The sequence below is a fragment of the Callithrix jacchus genome, chromosome 7 (genome assembly GCF_049354715.1).
Source record: "Callithrix jacchus isolate 240 chromosome 7, calJac240_pri, whole genome shotgun sequence".
Classification (NCBI taxonomy): Eukaryota; Metazoa; Chordata; class Mammalia; order Primates; family Cebidae; genus Callithrix; species Callithrix jacchus.
The window spans coordinates 126,954,996-126,979,512 of NC_133508.1; the positions used below are offsets into that span (position 1 = coordinate 126,954,996).

General features: G+C 38.6%; 2 protein-coding genes across 9 annotated transcripts in view; both read left to right on the forward strand.

The window, feature by feature from the left end:
• The window catches only part of LRRC8B (leucine rich repeat containing 8 VRAC subunit B), a 77,434-nt gene that overhangs the window by 11,485 nt on the left and 41,432 nt on the right, over positions 1–24,517 (forward strand). For 3 of the 8 annotated variants that reach the window (XM_078332388.1, XM_078332385.1, XM_078332384.1), the window contains exons 2-3: positions 14,728–14,853; positions 15,534–15,635. The exons of 2 other annotated variants lie outside the window; for them this stretch is intronic. The gene's annotated coding sequence lies outside the window, so the exon portion shown is untranslated. The remainder of the gene's footprint in view (positions 1–14,727; positions 14,854–15,533; positions 15,636–24,517) is intronic. 3 more of the 8 variants (XM_078332387.1, XM_078332386.1, XM_078332383.1) reach the window with 1 other exon arrangement.
• LOC128928213 (uncharacterized) overlaps positions 1–24,517 on the forward strand; it is a 63,885-nt gene that overhangs the window by 10,934 nt on the left and 28,434 nt on the right. The window contains exons 2-3 of the mRNA XM_078332390.1: positions 14,728–14,853; positions 15,534–15,635. The gene's annotated coding sequence lies outside the window, so the exon portion shown is untranslated. The remainder of the gene's footprint in view (positions 1–14,727; positions 14,854–15,533; positions 15,636–24,517) is intronic.

A 24,517-nucleotide genomic window follows, 5' to 3' on the forward strand; every position in this document is an offset into this window, starting at 1 on the left:
CTGACATGTTTCATTTTACAGATTTTTAAAAAATTGCTAGGCACTATAACAGACACAGGGAATAAATCCAATAGAGAAAACAGGAAAAACCCTTTTTACAGGAAGCATACATGCTAGAGGAGGGAAAACAGGCAAATGCAAGGTATAATGTCATGCAATAAAGTACTATGAAGAACAGCAAAACACGGTGAAGGACTAGAGAGTGGTTCTTGGTGGGGACTAGGTAGCATGGTCAGGGATAGCATTTCTGCAGTGGGGAGTTTTGATACTGAGTATCATGCTCACCTGAGTCTGAGTTGTAGCTTTGAGTTTATTTGGGTAAGTTGATTCAAGTCATGGTATTGTAGAGTCATATGGAAGAGACCTCAGAGGGTACTTTTAATTTTTAACTTTTTTATATTATACATACTCTTGGGGGTCTTCCCCAGAATACACACATACTCACATGCGTACAATTTCAACATGCCTTGAAATCATCCTTAGAAACCTCAAGCTCATACTCCTGTTCTATTTCAGTCATTTCTTTTTATGGGTAAGATACTAAGATTGAGAAAGGCAAAGTAAAAATTGTCCACAGTGTTACAACTAATTAGTGACTGAATCAACCTAAGACTCCCACAAAGTCATTTATTGCTTTTTCCATTAGAAAGTGTAAGGAATGCCAGGTCTGGTAGGAGAGGCTTGAGGCTTGAGTTCAAGGCTGTGACACTATGATCATGCTATAAATAGCCACTACATACCAACCTGGGCAACATAGCAAGACCCTTTCTTTTAAGAAAAAAATGGGCAAGTAGCTGGAGTGTTTCTCTTGATTATTTTGTATATGCATTACTATGGTCTGAGTGTTGGTGTTCCAGCAGAATTCATGTGTTGAAACCTAATCCCAAGGTGACAGTGGTGACAGGTAGATGATTTGGAAGATGATTGGATTGCAAAGGCAAAGCTCTCATGAATGGGATTGGGGTTTTTTTGTTTGTTTGTTTGTTTAATTTTGAGACAGGGTTTCGCTCTGTTGCCCATGTTGGAGTGCAGTGCCATGATCTTGGGTCACTGTAAACTCCACTGCCTGGGTTCAAGTGATTCTCCTGCCTCAGCCTCCCAAGTCTGGTCTCAAACTCCTGACCTCAAGTAATCCACCCGCCTTGGCCTTCCAAAGTGCTGGGATTACAGGCATGAGCCACTGCGCCCAGCTAGGATTGGTGTTCTTATAAAGGAGGTGGGAGGGAGCTTGTTTGCCTCTTCCACCATGTGAGGATACACCAATAGGGCACCATCTGTGAGGAACCAGCCCTCACCAGACACCAAGTCTGCTGGCCCCTTGATCTTGGAATTCCTAACCTCTGGAGCTGTGAGAAATAAATGTTTGTTGTTTATAAGCCACCCCAGTATTTTGTTATAGGAACCTGAATGGATTAAGACATGAATAATTTTTATTTATGCAGAGTAAAACCTTCCCAAGTAGTTTATGTGTCTGGTAGGGTTCCTTGTTCTATTTCCTGACCAGTATCACAAGATAAATAACATTTCAATTGTTCCAGATGTCCTAGAAAATTGTGAGCAAGGAGAACTCTGGCTGGTGGCAGGAGAGAAAAAGGCTAAATGAGAAATGGAGATCTTGCAGTAGGAAGATTTCTCTTTCCTTACAGATGAAATTTTGGCATGACAAAGAGTAGTTAGGAACTGATAGTGCCTTTGAAGGTCTGAACCAATGGACAGCAGAGAATATCCCTCTTTCTTTCATAGAAGCAGTGACCACCTTGGAGTGAAATGACAGCCATCCCCCACCTCCACCCCAGTGATTTCCTTTGGGGACATTTTATACGAGACTTGGAAGATAAACTTGTCACTTTCAGGAAAATATTCATTGTAGTAAGTTATCTTCTCAACCACACTTCCCTAACAGATGTCTCAACTTCTAGTAGTACAAAATAGCTAAACATTTTAAGTAGCAGCCGTCCACACTGCCACATGAGTATGTCATTTCCAAAATTGGATGCTGTTTAAATGTTTCCATTAGCATCTTCAAGATTTTTTTATTTTATTTATTTATTTATTTATATTTTTGAGACAGAGCCTCACTTTGTTGCCTAGGCTGAAATGCAATGGCATGATCTCAACTCACTGCAACCTCCACCCGCCAGATTCAAGCAATTTTCCTGCCTCAGCCTCCCAAGCAGCTGGGACTACAGGCACACACCCGGCTAATTTTTTATTTTTTAATAGAGATGGGGTTTTGCCATGTTGGCCAGGCTGGTCTTGAACACCTAACCTCATGTGATCCACCCGCCTTGACCTCCCAAAGGTGTTGGGATTACTGGTGTGTGTCATCGCGCCCAGCCCCTTCAAGGTTGGTTTTTTTTGTTTTTTTTTTTTTTAAATACATCTGGCTTTAAAATCTCGGAAGCCTAGCAATACTACCTCCTAGAAACATTGATATTTACTGAATATTTTTTTTTTTTTGAGGGGGAGTTTCACTCTTGTGACCCAGGCTGGAGTGCAATGGCGCAATCTCGGCTCACCACAACCTCCGCCTCCTGGGCTCAGGCAATTCTCCTGCCTCAGCCTCCCGAGTAGCTGGGGTTACAGGCACACGCCACCATGCCTAGCTAATTTTTTGTATTTTTAGATCATTGACCAAGATGGTCTCGATCTCTTGACCTCATGATCCACCCGTCTCGGCCTCCCAAAGTGCTGGGATTACAGGCTTGAGCCACCGCGCCCGGCCTATTTATTGAAATTTTAGGCTATTTTCCATTGTTGCTTTCTTAAAGGCAAAGAAAACCTATTTTTTAGTCAGAAGTGCCCCTTAATGCATTGACAACTCTGATAAGAAATTCTAGTCTTTCTCTCTTAATCAGTAAAAAGTCCTTTTCCCCATATTGCCCTCTCCGCCCCCCATTTTTGGGTATTTCTAGCCTACTTTTTCATCTGTGTGCCTTGTTACTATGGTGACATGCACCATAGAAATAAGAGAACAAAGCAGATGTAATAAGCATCTACTACATGGTTCACAATGCTAAAAAGAGATCTAGAATTTTCAGTCATTGCTTTTTCTTCACTGAAAAATGAAGAACCAGAAATGAACCAGCCCAACATTGTAGGGGTACAGGCACTGGGGTTATGGGCTGATTTGGACCCTACAATTCGGATTGTCCTTTATTTTATCGGTCCTTTTTCTACCCAGGAGTCATGAAGGTAAAGAAAGGCTAATGGAAGTCTGCATGGAAAGTGTAATATAAAAATTGGGGCCACAAAAACAATCAAAAAGGACAAGATACTTTTGCTGAAGTATATTCCATGTGAAAGAATCTTGAACCAGCTGTAATGTTCTCTAGTCATTGATTTTTTGCTTGATTTTGCATTCTTCAACTTAACCTTTCAATAGAAAGTTTACCAGCTTAGGTTTCTCCCACTTTAAGGTACTTAGTCTATATTAGATTTTTTTAAATACAAAGAAAAATAAATCTGGCTTACTAATAACTTGCAATATTTGCTCCTCACCATTGTGGCCATTGAGTTTTTAAAAATAAGTAGTTAAACAACTAATACATGCTTATTCTGTGCTTGTTTTAGAATTATAATTAAATATTCAGCAGATATTGTGAAAGTTACTATTTTCCATAAGATCCAGGAGAAATTGTCCATATACTGTATTTAACCTTCTACATGCATGTTTATTCTTTTATTTATTACATCTTCATCCATCATATTTCTGGATATCGCTAATCAATTACCTAAAGATTAAATAAATTGTTACAGTTACTCAACTCTATCATCTTGGGCATCTTGGGCAATGATGTTTAATTTTATTATTTTTTAAGTTTCATGTTACTTATATTTTTATGTTTGGGGACCTGTATAGTTTTAAAATAATACTATGCTTAGAATATAAAGTTGTGGTACATGAATCAAATGTTTGGAACTGTAGAAGCTGAATGATCTATGTGCCCGTTGCATTGTGGTATGAGGGCCTGAAGCTCCTTCTACCTCTAAAGTCTTCCTTCTTTGCCTGCCTGGCTCTTTTCTTTTCGCTTGATGAGCAAAAAAGTATACTTTGTCAATTTTGTTATCTGTTATAATGACTCTAACAGTGATGTGGATATTGCTTGAATCAACCCCACACTTTGAGTTTTAAAAAACCCACACAGTAACCTTCCCCACTCATGTCAGCTTTTCCCCTTTGTGGCATGAATGAAAGAACAAGAGCATTGGAGTGGGAGTTGGAACACCCAGTGCTGACCGTGGCACAGCCTTTGCCCGGGGTGGGTTTGGAGATACATTTATAACCTATACACAGCATACGGCTTCACCAGGAACAGCCCAGGAGCCCCAAGAAAGGTTTTAAGAGATTATATCAGATTAGTTTTGGGAAGTAACGCTGCAACTGTATGGAGGGTGTGCTGAAGATGAGACAGATCATATTGTGAGACCAAGAAGGGCAATGGGATGAAGTAGAGGAGACTAATATGAAAGTTAGTTTAGAAAAAAGCCACAGGAGTAAATATTCTATTTCCTTTTATCACAAGATCCTATGGTAATTACTTAAGTCAAACTGTGATTACTGACATTTTACTAGTTTTACTGTAACTTCTAACTTTTCAAACATTTTTCAGAGAAGGAGTAGATTAAGTTTTTGAACCAAATGATTTGGGGTCTCCTAAATCGTTAAATTTCAGGTTACCAGTGAGTGTACTTTATATTAGCAAAACTTTAAAAATCATAACATCTAAACCTGGATGTCTTATGTCTGGAAATGGGGAAAGATTTGGGAGAAGTATTACTTGTTCTTTGGAAGAATAATGACATTTTGTATAGGAAAGGTTTGCCGAAACCAGGTAATCCCTCCAGGCAGTGTAGCTCATTGTTGAGCTCCTTGTCTTCCAGAAAGCTAAAAATCTTTGGGCTCATTGGGTAGGGTTTCCTGGCCTAGAGAGAATAGAGGCTGTATTTATGAGGAGCTTATTATTCCATGGACTGCTGTTCTCTAAAACCTCCTGGGCAGAGAGAGTTCCCATCACTTGATATTGTCATCACTGTGAAAGTAGAAAGTGGGCCAGGCAGAATTATTCTATTTTTATCAATTTAAAAACTGGCTTTCTGGGTATATATCCAAAGGACTATAAATTGTTCTACTATAAGGACACATGTACACGAATGTTCATGGCAGCACTGTTTACAATAGCAAAGACCTGGAATCAACCCAAATGCCCATTGATAATAGACTGGATTGGAAAAATGTGGCACATATACACCATGGAATATTATGCAGCAATCAGAAATGATGAGTTTGTGTCGTTTGTAGGGACATGGATGAATCTGGAGAACATCATTCTCAGCAAACTGACACAAGAACAGAAAATGAAACACCGCATATTCTCACTCATAGGCGGGTGATGAAAAATGAGATCACATGGACACAGGGAGGGGAGTACTAAACCCTGGGGTCTATTGGGGGGAAAAGGGCAGGGCCAGTGGGAGGGGGAGGTGGGGAGGGATAGCCTGGGGAGAAATGCCAAATGTGGGTGAAGGGGAGAAAGGAAACAAAACACACTGCCATGTGTGTACCTACGCAACTGTCTTGCATGTTCTGCACATGTACCCCAAAACCTAAAATGCAATAAAAAATTAAAAAAAAAATATTATCTATGTACCCCAATGTTAAAAGCAAGATTGCTCTGAAGATAATCTGTTAGAAAAAAAAAACAAAAAACTGGCTTTCTGAGAGTCCGCATAACTTGGTTAAAGTTAAGGCAGATGATAGGCAGGATAAGAGTTCAGGCTCCTCCATCTCATTGCTGACTTCTTCTACTGTACCATGTGTCTGAAGTAGCCACTTTCATATACTCTTTGGAACAGAAAGCATTGACTATACCAAGAATCAAATTTTCCTGATAATTTTAGTAACTATTCTCTTGATATATTCTACAAATTATATTATTTAAATAAATTTGTGGATTAAAATTTTTAATGTGATATATGGGTTTTACCTTTAAAAGTTGTAAAATCCTGGGAGCGTTTGAAACTTGAACACAAACCCAAGGCTACTCTCATGTACCAAAAATATGGAACTAGACAGAGACCTCCTGGCCTTGATCATGAAACCTTCTTGTCATGAAACCATGACATCTTGGTTATTACTTATTTCTTGAACCTGCACCTACCTTTAGCTAAGGGACTAGAGAAAGTGTCATCTGTTAGGGCAAGCTTTTGAGCTCTCTGGTTCAGTTCTCACAGTGGCTCAGTCTCCTATAAGCTTCAGAGTCAAGGTGCTTCTTTCATCTGCCCCGCCCCATCTGAAGCACTTATTATGATTATAATAAAATAACTGAGTATTTGTTTAATCTTTGTCTCTATTACCAGACTATAAATTCCATGAGGTAGAGATAGCACCGGTTTGAGGATATCATTGGTTTTGTTTATTTTGTTGCTTCTCCAGTGCCATTTACCACGTAATGGCCACTAAATAGTTACTGAATAAATGAATGAATACACGTTTAACCTGTTGTTCATTCCACTGAACAACAGCTGCTTTTTATTTTTCTCAGAGATCTCTTTGAAGAATATTCATATTGATGCTTGTTTTTCTATTACGAATTTACTAGTTATGCATGTTTAGATAAGTTGCATAACTGTCTCAGTTGCCTAATCTGTGAAGTGGAGAAAAATCTCATGAGGTTGTTGAGAGCTTTAAATAATTTATATAAGTACTTATAAAAATATTTAACATAAAGTTATCTCATCATGAGTATTGGCATATAATATACAAGCATATTCAACTACTTCAGTCTCACATCAGCTGCTTGTTAGGGCCTCTCAGTCCTCACACTAGACTTGTTTGTCTTATGTACTGGGGGGAACTGTTAAGGCAAGCTCCACCTGATTTATCTTCTATAAGTTGTCAGTTCAGTTAACTAGGCTTAAATCTACTTTTTCCTGCTGATTTTTAAAGTAGAGTCAAATTACTTAATGCTGAAAAATTAGGCTTGCATAGTTGTTGATCTAATAAAAACACTATTGACAAAATACAAAAAATTATAGCTGTCTCAGAACCACATTATAAAAGCCTCTAAATTTTTTTTATAGCCTGAAACTTGTTCAGTCTTCACATTTTCTGAAATTCAGCCTAATTCAGTAAATACACAAGTAAGAGAAAACTATGGTCCTTCACATTTTTAATGCATATTTTGAGACATGTAGACTATAACCTTGAAAAGTCTTTTATGCTAATTGATCATCATGGATAACAATACTCAAACTATTCAAAGTAACAAGTCAAAGGTATAAATTTCAATTTTTTTTTTTTTGAGACGGAGTTTTTAGCTGTTGTTACCCAGACTGGAGTGCAATGGCACGATCTCGGCTTACCGCAACCTCCACCTTCTGGGTTCAAGTAATTCTCCTGCCTCAGCCTCCCGAGTAGCTGGGACTACAGGCGTGTACCACCATGCCCAGCTAATTTTTGTATTTTTAGAAGAGACAGGGTTTCACCTTGTTGACCAGGATAGTCTCAATCTCTTGACCTCGTGATCCACCTGCCTCGGCCTCCCAAAGTGCTGGGATTATAGGCGTGAGCCACCGTACCCGGCCAATTCCCATTTTTATTTGCTAGGAGTGTCAGAACTTCTTTATTTTTCTGTTGTGCATGAAAGTAACAAAAACCAGTGAGTGGTATTTTCCTTTTTGTAAAGCAATCTATACAAGAGAAAATGTATTCTAATATCTAAGTTTTGAAAAACTGATTTTTTTAAAGATGGAGTCTTGCTCTGTCACCCAGGCTGGAGTGCAGCGATCTTGGCTCACTGCAACTTCTGCCTCCTAGGTTCAAGTGATTCTTCTGCCTCAGCCTCCTTTGTAGCTGGGATTACAGGTGTGCGCCACCACACCCAGCTAATTTTTTTTTTTTTTTTTTTTTTTTGTATTTTTAGAAGAGATGGGATTTCACCATGTTGGCTAGGCTGGTCTCGAACTCCTGACCTCAGTCAGTCCACCCACCTCAGCCTCCCAAAGTGCTGGGATGACAAGCGTGAGCCACTGTGCCTGAACCCCCATACCCCCGCCTTTATTTTTTTTGAGATGGGCTCTTGCTCTGTTTCAGGCTGGAATGCAGTGGCACTGTCATGGCTCACTGCAGCCTCAACCTCCCAGGCTCAGGCTATCTTTCTGCCTCAGCTTGCTGAGTAGCTGGGACCACAGTTGCGTGCCACCAAGTCTGGCTCATTATTATTATTATTATTTGTAGAAATGAGGTCTTGGTGTGTTGCCCAGGCTGGTTTTGAACTCTTGGACTCAAGTGATTCTTCCTCCTTGGTCTTCCAAAGTGCTGAGATTACAGGCATGAGCCAGTGTGCCCAGATGATTTTTTAAATCTCTATGTTTTTGCAGAATAAGATGTAAGAATACATAGTTACTCTGTGTGTACAGTAGGGTTTCAGGAGAAGGGAATGGAAATAAAGGGAAGGAAGCTATTGTGCAATAGTTTACACTTTTGATTCTTCTTGTTTTCCTCTCCAGTAACATCCCAGAGATATTAAGTCATATTAAAAAAAATTATTTCTAAACAAAATGCTTTTGCCCTAATGAGATTCCGGTTTTGGTGCTTTACTGTCAGTGTGCTGGGAATTTTGGAATGTTCTCTGTATTTCCATGATTTTGACCTAATAATCCCATTTGGATTTACCAGGCTCAGCAGCTGTTGTTTTTATCGACTATCCCTAAGTCGTATTAATGTTCAGAGTTGAAAAATCCTTTTTCTGTGTTGGCCTAGATTATTCAGAGTTTTATAACATTTAAGTCTTTTCTCCAATACCTGTGATTTTTGTTTGCTTGTAGGAAACCTTACAATAATACAATAATAATATCTCAGTGGGTACTTTAGATAGGCTGAGCCTATTTGCAGATCTGTCACAGGATCATAGTGAAGGTTGCAGGATGGTTTGTAGAACAGTGCTTTCCTGATGAATCCATCTATTCTCTTTTCTACCAGAGGAAGAAAAAACCTCAATTCCATTGAATTTAAGTACCGTTGGGTATAACATGATAAATGTTTGCAGTTTGACATTAATGATCTTCCTTTGGCAAAGCAGAATGCAAAGTTGAGAAGTCAAAGACATTGAGAATGTCCTAGGAGAGCATAAACTCCAAATTATAACCATTTTTTTTTGTATACAATTGGGAGTTTTATTTGAAGAAGCAATCAGATGTTGAATTTTGCCTTTTAAATTAATTTTTTAACGTAATGGGAAGTTTTCTTACACAGTTGAAAACAGACATTGCTTTCTTTGTAATTTCTTTTTTTTTTTTTTTTTTTTGTAATTTCTTTTTAGGGTTCCCTCAATTTGTTTGTTTTAATTATAAGGCAGTAGTTTTTTAGGTCTAAGAAAGATACTAGGTATGCTGTTACATTCCTTCCAGGATGAGTTTTGTTGATTCTTAATTTCATCTGATCTCTGCATTATTGCATGCCCTTTTTTCCTTTTGAAAGTTTAAATTTATTCTCCTTATATGTTTAGGATTCAAAGCAATAGCTTTCCTTGTTGTCTAGTGATATGGTCCATGATTTCTGTTTGTAATTGATAAACAATTATAAAATCATCTTTTCATAAATAATCACATTTGATTCTGACAGTTTAGAGAGGGAGAGTGGAAGAATGGCTGCAATTAATTCCTATTCCTCAGAGAAGTCACAGCATATACTCAAAATTGCATGTAATCAGAGGGCAGAACAAGAACCAGGCCTTTTAGCTCTGTGTCCAGTGTTCTTTCCACCCTGTTACACTGCGTATGCCCTGTCCAACGCATTTACCAAAACATTTCCCATACAGAATTTGGGTAATACGCTGAATAAAATTGTTGTGTCAAATTTTAATAAACTCTATAAAACCAAATGGGTATCCTTCAGTTCTTTCCCTATTAAGCGTGAATTCTTGCACTATATGTATGGTGAGAGAGGTTTCCTGCTTTCAAGGCCAATGACATAGTGTCTAACTTCAGAGGTAAAAATGAGCGAGAGGACAACAATAAGACAGATGTCCCAAGGAGGAATATGACTCACAAGTTCAGTGGAAACATCGTAGGAGGTAAGGCTTGCAGGATGTGATAGCATTTGGAAAGATGAAGAAGGGGGTGGACGGGAAATGTTTGAGTAGAGGTGTGTAGGAAAGAATGTATGCAGTACTGAAATCATTGCAGATGAAATGATATATTCAGGATGTGCTTCAAAACACTTGACATGGGTATGATAGGAGTTGATCGTTGGGGCTGGGTAAATGGTATATGGGGGACCCTTATTCATACTTCTATATACATTAGAAAATTTCCATAAGGATTTTTAAAAATAAAAATGGTATATTATGTGCTTTTTGGACAGTAGGTAGCCTAGCCTATCTGGAAGTAGAGAGCATGCTCAAAGGCATAGTGGGACAGGTTGGAAAAGCAGCCTGGCACCAAATTTGATGGTGGGAGAGGATTTGTGAATGTATGCTGTGGAGTCTTGGTGAGTGCTAGTATGCACTGGTTCATTGGTTGGACTTGAGTTTTACTTAACTGTGAGCCCAAGGTGGAGTTGCAGTTCAGTGTTGGCATCTTATCAAGGATGGCAGTAACTCCACTTCACCATCTGCTTAAGGACTGTCACATCTAATGTGCCATATTCCGTCCTGGAAGGCACATTTAAAGAGGACTTTTTGTGAACTAGGTTTCAACAGTGAGATATATCAAGCACAGAAAAGTAACTCACATCTTCTTAGCAATCTTCTTTCTCTTAGAACACAACATCAGCTCGTGGTTGTCTACCTGGAGTACACATACTTCCCCTTCTTCCAAGCCTCTCTACTACTCCCTTTCAAACTCTTTTTCTTTTGAGAGCCAAAGAATGGGCAATAAAAAGCAAAGTAAGCACATTACTATGATTCCTGAGTGATATGAAGGTACATAATCAATGGCATCTGACTCAACCTCCTGGGAACAGACTTCAACAGCCGACTGAGCTACACACAGAATGGAGCCCTTGCTCCAGGTTTCTGAAGCAAAGTTCCTCCTCCTTCCTGCTGAAAGTATTTCTCTATCGCTAAATAAAAAAGAGATGTATCATAGAAGTTTAGGTAATTGATAATATTAAGGAATTGTTAATTATTTGGCTATGATTCAGTAGTAATGCTAGAATTGACACACATAAGCTTGTGAAAACTGATTGTTGTGTTACAGGAATTTAACAAGCTGGTTAAACATAATCATAAAAACTGAATTGTACAAACTTACAATTGAAGTATTAAAAGTAAAAGAAATACTCAAAACTTTCATTCCCTAATTATTTTGCTTTAATTTGTTATTATCTGTGCTATTAAGTTTGTGTCTAAGCTAGCTGCAGAGTAGAAGTTCTATATAATGATGTGCGACACAGCTCTTCTCAACTCCATATTCAGTAACATCATGTTGGTAATTTGAAATTGGCCATAGTCAGAAACATGGAAAATGGCAAAGAACCAGTAGGGTCCTTGTTTTCTCTCTGAAAACTGGTTGTTAAATATTTACCAGCATGCCACTGGATATAATTATGATACTATGGTTTTGTCTTAAAGACTCTTTCTGTTTTAGAGATCCATACTGAAATAAGACAGAATATATCTAGAATCTGTTTCCAAATACTCCAGTGAGGGTGGATATTGTGATTATTGAATCAGAGTGTTGGGCAGATGGGTTTCATTGTACCACTCTCCCAACTTTTGTGTATGTTTAAAATTTTCCATAATAAAAAGTTAAAACAGCAATTATGGAATGTTACCATGAAAATAAGTTGCCTGTACCTAGTAGACATAGATAGCAACCCAGACTGGCACCTGTCTGTCCTTCAAATTTTGATGACAACATTTCTTTGATAAAATCTTATTCTCAAAGTTTGGAGCACTTATTTTGTAAATGGTTCACATATTTTGTAAACTGATTTTAAAGACTGTTTCTCTGCTCGGCGTGGTACTCACAACTGTAATCCCAGAACTTCGACAGGCTGAAGCAGGCGGATCACGAGGTCAGAAAATCGAAACCATCCTGGCCAACATGGTGAAACCCCATCTCTACTAAAATACAAAAAAGTGAGCCGATCGTGGTGGCGCGCACCTATAGCCCCAGCTGCTAAAGAGGCTAAGGCCGGGGAATCGCTTGAACCCGGGTGGCGGAGGATGCTGTGAGCTGAGATCATGCCACTGCACTACAGCCTGGGCGGCGGAGCAAGACTCCATCTTAAAAAAAAAAAAAAAAAAAAAAAAGCCGGGGGGCGGGGCGGGGTGGGCGCGGTGGCTCACGCTTGTAATCCCAGCCCTTTGGGAGGCCAAGGCGGGTGGATCACGGGGTCAAGAGATCGAGACCATCCTGGTCAACATGGTGAAACCCCGTCTCTACTAAAAATACAAAAAATTAGCCAGGCACGGTGGCGCCTGCCTGTAATCCCAGCTACTCAGGAGGCTAAGGCAGGAGAATTGCCTGAACCCAGGAGGCAGAAGTTGCCGTGAGCCGAGATCGCGCCATTGCACTGCAGCCTGGGTAACAAGAGCGAAACTCCGTCTCAAAAAAAAAAAAAAATCTGTTCTTCATTAAATAAAATAAAAATGAGGTTTATCATGCCCATCAAGGCAAAAAAAATCCACTAGAGCCTTCCCTAGGACAGCAAAAAGCTCTCTTCAGTGTGCTGCGGGTGGGGGCATGCATTTGTTGGATTGCAATCCTGTTTGCAAAACCAGTTGTATGAATAGGGAAAAATGAATCAAGTAATTGCTCAGAAGGCTACTTGCGGCTACATGACAGCTGTGTACCCTTTAGATTTATTTTCAGTCTAGCTGATTTGAGTCATTGCCCAAAAAAGGAGTGCTGTCAAGTGAATTGTCTTTTATGCAGATGATGACAGCCTTTCTAAAAATAAATATTGCCTTGCTGATATAAGTGATGTGTTTGGAATTATTGGCCTATGAATTAACTTAATCCTAATCCAAATGATTTTAAAAGTTCTAGCTTAAATACTGATTACATTTCACAAAGAGCACAAAAGACCAATATTTTTTTCTAGCATATATTTAGACATCAAACAGAAAAGTTATAGCCTGAATTAGTCGGAATACATCATTTTTTTTCCTAAGTTTGAAGTCTTTATTTCATTCTTATTATAAATTTGGAGTATGGTAATAGTTTCTCCTTGGATTTGATTATGCAGTAATACAAACTAAATCCAGTTGACCAAGAAAAAAAATTTATGTTGAGTAATGAATGCAAGTGGTCACTATGATTATCCCATCAAACAGGGTAGTGAGGGAATGATTAGGTTTTATAATGGGGATAGAGAAGAACAATCAGAACCTTGAGAGGGAAAGTAGTCTATTCTGTCTTGTAATTTTAAGTTAATGTGAGTTTCTGGTGTGTGTAGAAGAAATACAGGCTTAGACCATTCTCTTATGAAAACAACAGGTGCAAACTCAGGTTTGTTTTGACCCCTCAGTTTTGTTTCACCCTGGTCTGAAACAGATACTGCAAATAGGAATTGAAATCAGGGAAGCCAGAAGTCAGAAGAGTGTGGGTAGGAGAAGAATCATTATAACTTCTTCTCATAATACAGAACTGGACAGAAAATCCACCTGGAGAAACTGAGAGCCTTTGTTGACACTTCGCTGCAGTTTTTCCCATGTTAATTCTTTTGTACCAATACCCTTCAGGGCTCTGCAGGGTGTCACCACAACATACATCCTGAGAGTTTCTTTGGGACATACAATAGAAATCATAGTTTGAAATTAAGTTGGAGCATGGAGATTGGATATGATTGCTAAGAAAAAAAGACATATTAAATTTTCGAAGTGAGATAATCACAGGCTTATGATTATTCACTCAGAAACTATTTACTGAGCCCCTACTATCTGGGCTAGGTGATGGGATGCCTCAGTGAGCCCTACATATAGAAGCCCTGTGCTACCAGAGCTTACTGCTTACTTTGCAGAGACAAATGATAAACAAAATAAGTATATAGTGCATTAAACGGAGACAGACTCTATAGGAAAAACAAAGCCAGAGCAAGTCTTCAAAATTAAATTCCCAAGGGATATGTTTTCCAACTCTATCAAAGCTAGCAAAGAGAAGGAAACAGAAATTCCTTCATGCTTCTGTTAACCCTGTTGATATGCTAAATATATTCACTATCTCTACAAGCATTAGAGAACAAATTTAAGATAAAGTAGCTTGGGAGAGGTGGCGGCTTTTTAACACTGAAGGAAAATGAAAAATCTGCCCTTACGTTTTGTTAGTGAGTTGGCAGTGCATGATCGGGAAGACAATGAGCACCTGCAATAGGAAGGCTGGAGGTTATTTTTTAAAAGAATGTCTTTGATTGCTTCCAGTTCTATTTCTCTCCAGTTGGACAATCAAGGAGAAGCCATTTGAAGAGACGTTTTGTAGTTATGTGCATGCAGGTGTGCATATGTGGGTGTTTTCGAACATATAGAATTTGTATTTTAATGAATTCAGTCATCTTCATAAAAAACTAAATTGTTCCAACTTTAAATGGAAATATTATGAAAGGAAGGTCTTAAACAAATTCTTTTATATGGGAGATGGACTGAGGCTGCATTGAGTTCTTCATTTTAAATAACTTTTTAAAAAATTACAAAGTGCTGGTCTTTAAATCCAACATCGGTCTGGGTGTTCAGCAAAAACAACCAACCTATCAAATTCATTTACATTTTTTCCTCTTCCTAGGGCTCCAGCTTGTGTTTCCTGCTGCTTGCTAGAACTCACTACCTGGATGGCCCACAGGTGCTGCAAACTCTGTTTTAAATGCGGACTCTAGCCTTCTCCATCATTGACCCTGTGGCCAAAGTGAGAGTAAGTCACTTGTCTTTGAGTCCTGGCCCTCCTTAACATCTAATCTGCTACCAAGTCCTTCTGATGGATGTCTCAGGAGGTCTAGTGTCTATGCCCATAAGCTAATTAGCAGAGCACCTGCTTGAAAGTGCTCAATAGAAGTACGTTTGCTTCTATCCCCTCTTCTCTTCACACTCAGTCACATCTTAGTTCAAGCTTCCTTTCCTGTTTATCCTCTGGACAATTGATTTATCCTGGTCTCCTCCCTATGTATATATCTCCTTTCTAACGAGTTGTTCATGCTGCTACCAAAGTGGCAGATCTAACTTTTTAAATTTAAGATTCGACACTGACTGGATTAAGTCCCTTTCACAAATACCTTTTTTTGGTTCCATAGAATGGTACCTGTGTATCTTTAGGAATGGACCTAAATGGACTTTTCATCTCACCTTCTTCAGCTTTCCCACTAGATTCACTCTGGAGAACAGTACTCAGTGAAACCTTAGCTATGCCAAACCTTTGATAAAGTATAAAACCTTAATCATGTTAATAATTAGCCTTGATTTGAAATGGAAGAACAAAATTCACCAGAGAGCTCCTTGGTCTTCCACTGAATATTGGAATATTAACTAGCACTTTATGACAGAGCCTTTCACCATCCCAACTTTACTGCTCTTCCCTTTTCCCATCTCTCTCATCAGCCACAACCCACAGTCATGCCTACATTCCTTCGTTCCTGGTCAGTCTCACCGATAACACGGAGGTCTGGACTCTCACTGCTTCAGCACTGAGTTACTGTGGTGGTAGGTGTCTGCCTGGTTCCCTCACCTTCATTTCCGCCAGCCCCTGATCCTGCCCTGTATTTCTCATGCCTCACCTGGTTAATTTTCCTTAAATATTGCTTGTATTCTATTTCAGAATCTATAATTGTTCTCTTTTGTGAGTCAGTTCAAGCCGTACTCATAGTTTGGAATCTTCAACCCTAAATGTCCTCACTACTTCATTTATTTGTGAAGTCTTCTCCTTTTGGCTGTGAAGATCCTCTGCTGCCTCGCTGCTCTTCCTCAGGCAACACCCCTCTGCTCTTGCCCTCCCACTACCCGCTGGAGATCTTTTTCCTGCTCCAGCCCCTGCATATCCCTAAGGGCTCAGAGAGACCTTATCTATGTTGCCTTCTCCATTCCCTGAGCCATACCTGTTCACATTGTGAAAAGAAGCTTTGGATGGTTGGAAGAGCACCATGTTTGGTGTCAGTTATGGGATCAAGCTCTTACTCACTAGCCATGTGTCTTCAGCAACTATTTTTTTTTCTCACTGAGCTGGTATCCTTATCCTAAAGTCAACTGTATGATTGAAATGACTGAAAAAAAAAATGCTCCATAAACTTTCGAGCATTATGTAGATGTTCAGAGTTGTTCAACTCTACTATTTAATCCTTGATTTTTTTTGTGTTCACTTTGTGTATAAAGTTTCCATTTTCCTAAGTTTATAGTGTTTTAAGGATATATATAAAATGAAATATACTTTCTTGTCTTATTCGGCTCATAACACAGCAAATGCTCAATGAATTCTCTCTGCCAAGAGAATTCAATGAATGTAACTATATTCATAAAGGATCACACTCTGTGGTGAAAGTACAGTATTTGATAAAGTGAGTGAGGAAGTAACAAGAAGAAAAGAGGGTACCCAAAGAAAAGGGGACTGACTCGGGGACTGGCCTGCCTCAGTACTTTTTGGTGCATCTGCAGACAAGCCCTGAATGAGAACCACTAGCCAGGCTCTTTAACCTCTTAACATCATGGCAATAGAATTGGCTCACTTTCTTAAATATGACACTATTCCTAGCACATAGTAGGCTCTCAAGTGTTTCTAGAATTAACTAACCACATGATTTGCATATTATATATATTTATACACTTGCATGTACCATGCCAATAGATTTGTCTGTCACTGCTTATTAACAGGTTCTTTTCCTTTTAAATTTCATTCTTACCCAGAGAAGCAGCTTTGTCTGCAGAGTAGCACTAATACTCAGATTTGCACTGTGTTTGTGTAGTGTCTAATAGGGGCTGCCTGATCACTAGCTAAGGTCATAGGTAGTTCAGGAACTACCTTCTTATTTAGATTGCTAGGAGGTTTTCATAAAAATATTGTACTGTATTTAATAAACAAATTCTGCTTAAGATCAAAAATAAGTATAGAGAATAATAATTAGTAAATGAGAATTTATTTTATTTTTGCATGGTGTCTTCTAGCCCCTTCTCCCACACCCAACCTCCTTGGCATAAGAAGACATACGGTAATAGGAAATTGATGATCCTGCTTAGTATCCATCTTAGCAGAAAAATGTAAACAATAGTGAGTTTTGTCTGCTAACACTATCCTTGAACAATAAGAATAATCGTTAGGTACTTATTACAAGGTACTCTTACTATGTTTAGGTTACTAAGTCAGTTAAAAAGTGGACTAAATAGTAAGATACATTTTCTGGTTTTAAAGAGCTTATAATTTACAGTAACTTAAAGGGAATGACAGTAAGCCCAGCAAAATAATTAAAAGAAATGCAATATACTTGTTACATAAGAAGCAAAAGGTACATTTTTTTTTCCCCAAAGTAAGTCATTAAAGATTGCTTTGTTTGCACCAGAGTCGATTTACTAGCATGAAAATGATTGGGTTGAGTGAATGCTTGTGTTCTAGATTAACAAGCCTGGCTACAGGAAAAGACATTTGCATAGAAGATTGGGGAGATTGCCAAACAACAAAATGAAGAATTACGCTTTCGAAATTCCTTTTCTTACTGCCTTGATTAAATTGATGTTTCCAAGGAAATGGATTTTTAGATGAAATTTTAACAGAACTTCAGATAATTCCAGTTGTGTTCTTTCATTTTAGTTGGCTTTCACAATATACTCATATTTGGTTTCACTTCCTGGTTAGTGCACACAAGCCTGTTGCTGGGAAATATTTAAATAAAGTGTTGATGAGAGAAGACTATTGTTTCACAGCAGAGGAAAGCATGTTCGTTTGATTTAGACCTAGTTCATGTAGTAATTTTTATAGAAATAAAATTTTTGACACGGAAATTGGTTAAAAACACTCTTTAAAAATAATTTAAAAGACTTATTTGGCAATGAAATTAAGTTACCGTGTGAAATCATCTCTTCTACAGAACTGTTTGATTAGGTACCAGTTGTGCAACAAATGAAATGTTTGCCCATAATTAGAGTAATTGTAATTTGATTTTAAACATAGGTTTGATGGCATGGTGAGTGTCATAATGCCAAAGATTTTTCCATTGATTAAGGGCCCAGTGTATTCTTAAGTTGATAATTTCCTCACAGTGTGTTTAACCTGGCCAGAATATCTCAGGCACCCTTTTGTGTGTGTTGTAAATGACTGTTCTTCCGTGTTACAGCTTCATAGAAGATCTTTGCCTGTTAATTCTAAGAGTAGTATTTTTACCATTAAGCATTTAATTCCACGAGTACTCAGGTATTACCTAGTCTAAAAAGTACAAATCAAATTTATTTCTCTTTTGAAAAAGTCAGTTAAGACTTTGAAGACATGTCTGCTTCCTCAAAATCTAATTGCTTTGTACATTTGCATCAGTTTACTGGCTAAATCTGATAGTTAAATTTTTTTTTATTATACTTTATTTTCTGGGGTACATGTGCAGATCTTGCAGGATTGTTCCATAGGTATACACGTGCCATGTTGGTTTGCTGCCTCCATTTCTCCCAGTGTTATCCCTCCCCAATCTTCCCCACCACCTGCTATCCCTAGCCTAGCCCCCCAACCCCCAATAGACCCCCATGTGTGATGTTCCCCTCCATGTGTCCATGTGTTCTCATTGTTCAACACCTGCCTATGAGCGAGAACATGTGGTGTTTGATTTTTTGTTCTTGTGTCAGTTTTCTAAGAATGATGGTTTCCAGATACATCCATGTCCCTGCAAAGGACGTGAACTCATCCTTTTTCATAGCTGCATAGTATTCCATGGTGTACATGTGTCACATTTTCTTTATCCAGTCTATCGTTGATGGGCATTTGGGTTGGTTCCGGGTCTTTGCTATTGTAAATAGTGCCATAATGAATATATGTGTGCATGTGTATTTATAATGGAATGATTTATAATCCTTTGGGTATATACCCAGTAATGGGATTGCTGGGTCAAATGGTATTTCTAGTTCTAGATCCTTGAGGAATCACCACACTGTCTTCTACAATGGTTGAACTAATTTACACTCTCACCAATAGTGTAAAAGCCTTCCTATTTCTCCACATCCTTTCCCCCATCTGTTGTCTCCTGATTTTTAAATGATTGCCATTCGACTGGAGTGAGATGGTGTCTCAAAGTGGTTTTGATTTGCATTTCTCTAATGACCAGTGATGATGACCATTTTTTCATAGGTTTTTTGGCTGCATAAATGTCTTCTTTTGAAAAGTGTCTGTTCATATCTTTGCCGACTTTTTGATGGGGTTGTTTCTTTCTTGTAAATTTGTTTTAGTTCTTTGTAGATTCTGGATATAAGCCCTTTGTCAGATGGGTAGCTTGCAAAAATTTTTTCCCATTCTGTTGGTTGGCGGTTCACTCTAATGATAGTTTTTTTTGCTGTGCAGAAGCTCTTAAGTTTAATTATATCCCATTTGTCTATTTTGGCTTTTGTTGTCATTGCTTTTGGTGTTTTAGTCATGAAGTCCTTGCCTATGCCTATGTCCTGAATGGTTTTGCCTAGATTTTCTTCTAGGGTTTTTATGGTGTTAGGTCTTATGTTTAAATATTTAATCCATCTGGAGTTAATTTTTGTATAAGGTGTAAGGAAGGGGTCAAGTTTCAGCTTTCTGCACCTGGCTAGCCAGTTTTCTCAACACCATTTATTAAACAAGGAGTCCTTTCCCCATTGCTTGTTTTTGAGAGGTTTGTCAAAGATCAGATGGTTGTAGAAGTGTGGCGTTACTTCCAAGGCCTTCGTTCTGTTCCTTTGGTCTATATCTCTGTTTTGATACCAGTACCATGCTGTTTTGATTACTGTACCCTTGTAGTATAGTTTGAAGTCAGGAAATGTGATGCCTCCAGCTTTGTTCTTTTTACTTAGGATTGTCTTTTTGGTTCCATATGAAGTTTAAGGTGGTTTTTTCCAGTTCTGTGAAGAAGGTCAATGGTAGCTTGATGGGGATAGCATTAAATCTGTAAATTACTTTGGGCAGTATGGCCATTTTCACAATAATGATTCTTCCTAACCATGAGCATGGAATCTTTTTCTGTCTCTCTGTGTCCTCTTATTTCTTTGAGCAGTGATTTGTAGTTCTCCTTGAAGAGATCCTTCACATCCTTTGTTAGTTGTATTTTTAGGTATTTTATTCTCTTTGTAGCAATTGTGAATGGAAGTTCACTCATGATTTGGCTCTGTTTGTGTTATTGGTGTAGAGGAGCAAGATCAAACATTCAAAAGCCAGCAGAAGACAAGAATTAGATCAGAGCAGAACCAAAAGAGAGGCACAAAAAACCCTTTAAAAAATCAATAAATCCAGAAGCTGGGTTTTCTTTAAAAGATCAACAAAATAGATAGACTTCTAGCCAGACTAATAAGAAAAGAGCAGAATCAAATAGATGCAATAAAAAAATGATAAAGGGATATCACCACCAGTTACGTAGAAATACAAACTACCATGAGATTACTACAGATACCTCTATGCACATAAACCAGTAAATCTACAAGAAATAGATAAATTCCTGGACCCTTATACCCTCCCAAGACTAAATGAGGAAGAAGTTGAATCTCTGAATAGACCAATAACAAGGTCTGAAGTTGAGGCAGCAATTATTAGCCTAACAGCCAAAAAAAGTCCAGGTCCAGACAGGTTCACAGCTGAATTCTACCAGATGTACAAAGAGGAGCTGGTACCATTGCTTCTGAAACAATACAAAAAGAGGGAATCCTGCCTAACTCATGAGACCAACATCACCCTGATACCAAAACCAGGCAGAGATACAACTAAAAAAGAAAATTACAGGCCAATATTCATGATACACATCAGTGCAAATGTCTTCAATAAAATACCGGCAAACAGAATGCAACAGCACATCAAAAAGCGTATCCATCACGATCAAATAGGCTTCAACCCGGGGATGCAAGGCTGGTTCAACATAACGCAAATCTATAAACATAATACTTGCGGAAACAGAACCAAAGACAAAAACCACGTGATTATCTCAATAGATGGAGAGAAGGCTTCGACAAAATTCCACAGCCCTTTATGCTAAAAACTCCCAATAAACTAGGTATCGATGGAACGTATTTCAAAATAATAAAAGCTATTTATGACAAACGCACAGCCAATATGATACTGAATGGGCAAAAACTGGAAGCATTCCCTTTGAAAAGTGGTACTAGACAAGGGTACCCTGTTTCACCATTCCTATTCAACATAGTATTGGAAGTTTTAAAGTAATCAGGCAAGAAAAAGAAATAAAGCGTATTCAGTTAGGAAAGGAGAAAGTCAAATTGTCTCTATTTGCAGACAACATGATTGTATATTTAGAAGACCCTATCGTCTCAGACCAAACTCCTTAAGGTGATAAGCAACTTCAGCAAAGTCTCAGCATACGAAATCAATGTGAACATTAAAATTTTTAAAGCATAACTATTTTTCTACTCAGAATTTTAATTTTTAAGTCCATTTATGTTTTATTTCTCAAAGTACCCAGATATATACCCTAATATAAAATTAGGCTTCTTGCTGTGAATCTCAAACACTTTCCAATGAATTCTTTCTGATGCTTTCAAATTAATTTTCCTGATGTATAATACTATGTCCCTAAATGTATTTTTCTATTCCCTTGCTCAGATACCACCAGTCACTTCCTACTACTTATATCAAGCCTAAATTGCCTCTGCTTGTAAAAATATTTGAATATTCTAAAAGTGATATTTTTACCCCTAAAGCAATAATTTCTGAGGTGCCTGTTATATTCTGGTCCTGAGTTATAGCTTGAAAATTTTTTAGTGTGGCATTTGAGACTTAGCATTTGATCCTAATCACCTTTCCACCCTCTTCTCCATCTTTTCTGTCTCATAAATTCCACTCCATCTGTGTATCTGCTCACTGATTCATTAAATTAACCTTGGCTTTCTTTTGCCTTATTTGTTCCATTCCTCCACATAAAATATTATGTGCCCTGTTGTTAACCACCCCCTTTACTCCTTACCCTGTCACTCCCTGACTATACAAATCTTATGCATCTTTCTTGTTCCAACTTGTAAGCTCTGTGCAGTGACGGTTGTTCTTCTAGCATATATTGCCTTAAGATGTAACTCTATAATTCATTTGTTTTGTCTTGTCTTGTTCTTGTGCCTTCTTTCGCCAATACAGAAGCTCCTTTTGAGATTCAGCTCTGATTGTGACACCTTTCTATTGCCTTCATTGTCTTGGCCAGTTCTTTGCACCCAGCAGAAGCCTCATCATGATTGTCAAGTACACCTAGTGTCAGAGCATGTGTGAGATACAACCACCTTCTCTTGGTGGCCTATGACACAAGTTGGTGTTACATAAGGCCCTCTTCGTTTCTACATCTCTTCAACTGACAGTGACTAAGTTGTTGCCTTCCTTACATGGATAAGATTCTCCACACAAGAAAAACAGATGGTATTGTCAAATATAAATAGGTAAATATTATTTCTTATGTGTGGGTGAGAGAAAAAAATGTAGACAGAAAAAAACCACACTCTTAGCTTTCTTGGCACAATCTTTTTGTCTCTCAAATTTGGTAGCTAAGAAATACCCATAGGTTCATCTGGTGTGTACGGTGGTGGAGCTTATGTCACTGACTAGAGACTGTGTGTCGTGCAGCTGATTTTGTCACTTAGCTGTGACAAAGCCCTACCCTGACTTAGAAGTCATGTGTCAAACTTCCAGATGGGGAGTATGCCTTTTGTCTCCTAGAAAGCCATTGAGACTCTAAAGTTTCCAGAGGCGCATGTTTCTCCCCTTTGCTAAGACCAAGTGAAGCTGCAGAATCCTGCTGAGTTACGAAGCGTGAAGCCAACCTAATGTGCAGAAATGACCTATCACCTTTTTTGGAATGTAGGCATTCTTTTTTTTTTTTTTTTTTTTTTAAGATGGAGTTTCGCTCTTGTTACTCAGGCTGGAGTGCAATGGCGTGATCTCGGCTCACTGCAACCTCCGCCTCCTGGATTCAGGCAATTCTCCTGCCTCAGCCTCCTTAGTAGCTGGGATTACAGGCACACGCCACCGTGCCCAGCTAATTTTTTGTATTTTTAATAGAGATGGGGTTTCACCGTGTTGACCAGGATGGTCTCGATCTCTTGACCTTGTGATCCACCTACCTCGGCCTCCCAAAGTGCTGGGATTACAGGCATGAGCCACCGCGCCCGGCCGAATGTAGGCATTCTGTGTGATTATTACTGTTAGTTATTTGGGGGAAGAAGAACCTTATTTTAGAAGAACCTTACTCTATTTTAGAAGAACTTTACTCTATCACTTCAGAGTGCCCAGAGCTGCCCTAGTTTACTCTGAATGCCATGGCTGAGCTAAATTTGTCTTTCTGCTGATGGGGCTCATATGGAGTCTTTAGTCTCTGCTAAAGGATTCAGAAAGCCTTGCATATCCCATAGAATTTGGGATGGAAATTGAAGGTAGGAAGGTATGAAGATTGTAAGATATTTTTGCAGTTTTTGTTTCCAAGCAAGGAAGTCTAATTAAAACCTTTGTATATGTTCAATTAGTATTTAATAGCAGCTTCTACATGCTAAGCCCTGGGATACAAGGATAAGCATGATACATGTAGACCAGACATCTGAGAGAAATAGACCTTTAAACAATTACTTATAGGTGTGTGATAAATGTTATGAAAGGAAGGGATAGAGAATTACAGGAGCATGTTGTGAAGTGACCTGTCATTGTGTTAAGAAGGTGTCCCTTAGGAAATAACTTTATTAGTCATTGACTCAGGGCATCAGTGACTTAAACGACTGCCTTGTTTTGGCCTTGAAGGCGAGCTTGACCTTTTAAGTGAACTATCTGGCACTGTTTCAAATTGTAGCAGCCATTTGGACTAAGAATTAGCTCTCCTATGAGACTTTTTTTATACAGCATCATGTTATGAGTAAAATAAATTCATATTTAGCTTTTGCCCCCACGTCACATCACAGAGCTCCTAAGACCCTTGAAATTCCTTATAAGAGTGTACTTTGTTATTCATAGTGAGCTCCTATCAACCAAACCTATGTTTGTTCTAATGAGGTAACTCACTGTAGGTACCTGGATAGCTTCAGGATGTGGGGCATGGTCACTGGAGGATCCAACCATGTGATGCCAGCATCGGGACTTTTATTCTCATCATCAACCTCTGGAGAGGAGAGAGGAAGTGGAGATTTTCAATCACTAATGGCCAATGTTATTTAATCACTGATTCCTACTTAATGAAACTTTCATATAACCTCTAACAGTGGGGTTCATTCAGGTAGCTTCCAGGTTGGTGAACACATCAAACTGCTGGGAGGGTGGTGAGGTTGGAAAGAGCAGAGAAGCTTCATCCTCCCCCTGGCCTCAAATACCTTGCCTTTTGCATCTCTTCCATTTGTTCCTGAGTTGTATCCTTTATAGTAAATCAATAATAGTGAGTAAAGTGCTTTCCTTAGTTCTGTGAGTTATTCTAGTA